General features: G+C 37.0%; 1 pseudogene; it reads right to left on the reverse strand.

The window, feature by feature from the left end:
* Positions 1-313: 313 nt before the first annotated feature.
* Positions 314-812, reverse strand: LOC111721444 (annotated as a pseudogene).
* Positions 813-1,296: the final 484 nt, after the last annotated feature.

Raw genomic sequence — 1,296 nt, forward strand, 5'->3', positions numbered from 1 at the left:
AAGACATACAAATAGTCAATGGGAGAATTTGGATTTGAATCCAAGTACTCTGACCCCCTCTCCCCCATTCCCAATGCGAATCTCTTTCTACTATACTAGGGCTTCTTAAAAATTTTCCACTCTCAGCTCCTTTTTTTGCCAGAGAGATTTTTACAGAACCCCATTAATACAGTTCTATAAAGTAGGACTACAAATCATGCATATTGATAATACATCATAATTTCATGACCCCAACATTTGGTTATGAGACTCCATATAGGGTTGCCAACCACATATTAAAAAGTTGGGTACATATGGCTGATGTCTTTCCTTGCTATATAATTGTGACATTAGTGGGGAGAATGGTTGTGAGGAACTGGTACATAAACCTGGCACAAAATGAGAAGGACTCTCCACTGCGGTTCATGGTGTATATGACTGACAAGAGTGGCACATTGAATTTCTCTGTAAGGGTCTGGCTAGGAAAGCTGAAAAGCTGCACTGAACTTGATCTGCCTGGTATTGTCTTCCAGATATGCATTTAAGTGTTCAATGAGACTATACAAAAAAGTTTTGAAAATCACTCTGTAAGTATTTTGCAGCTATCTGTTTCAGCGGGATGACAACTGGAATTGAATGGCAATCTATTGTAGTGATTTCCCAATGATAAGATAGTAAGAATCCAAAATTTCCCTCAAAAGCAGGGTCAGTTTGCTACTGGGCCTTGTTAAATGAAAGGCCTAAAAGAAATCTTTACCTTTTTCCAATTTCATTTCTAGATTTCCCTTACAGTTCTTCAATGGTTAGTAGGATTCTAGATTAGTGATGGGTATTTAATTTAAAGACCCTTCTTGACCTTTGCCTCACCATATTTTTGAATTCTATTTTCTAATCGGCCCCAATATATATTCTCCACCCTATCAGATCCTTTCATTTATTATCCCATGTAAATTAATATTGAGGCATTTAACTTGGAATTCTCCATTTGTCCATACCAATCCTATCCATTCTTTGAGGCCTAGTTGGAATCTTACCTTCTCCTGCAAAATTTCATTGGGTATTGAAGTTTTCTGTGGTCTCCCTCTCCTGTGGCTCCCTATATAACATAATAGTTTTCTCCCAAAATGATATTTCAATTACATATTAATTCATACTTTTCTCTAATGGATAGTCATGAAGACCTGCGTCTCAATACTGCTTTAAACATTTACTAGAGTATATCTATCAGCACTGGTTTTTGCAGTTTAGTGGAAGGAGAGATCATTTTCATCTGGGCACATCATAACGGGAGTAAGAAAGATTTGAGCTGGAGCTTAA

The sequence above is a fragment of the Sarcophilus harrisii genome, chromosome 6, assembly GCF_902635505.1.
Source record: "Sarcophilus harrisii chromosome 6, mSarHar1.11, whole genome shotgun sequence".
Taxonomy (NCBI): domain Eukaryota; kingdom Metazoa; phylum Chordata; class Mammalia; order Dasyuromorphia; family Dasyuridae; genus Sarcophilus; species Sarcophilus harrisii.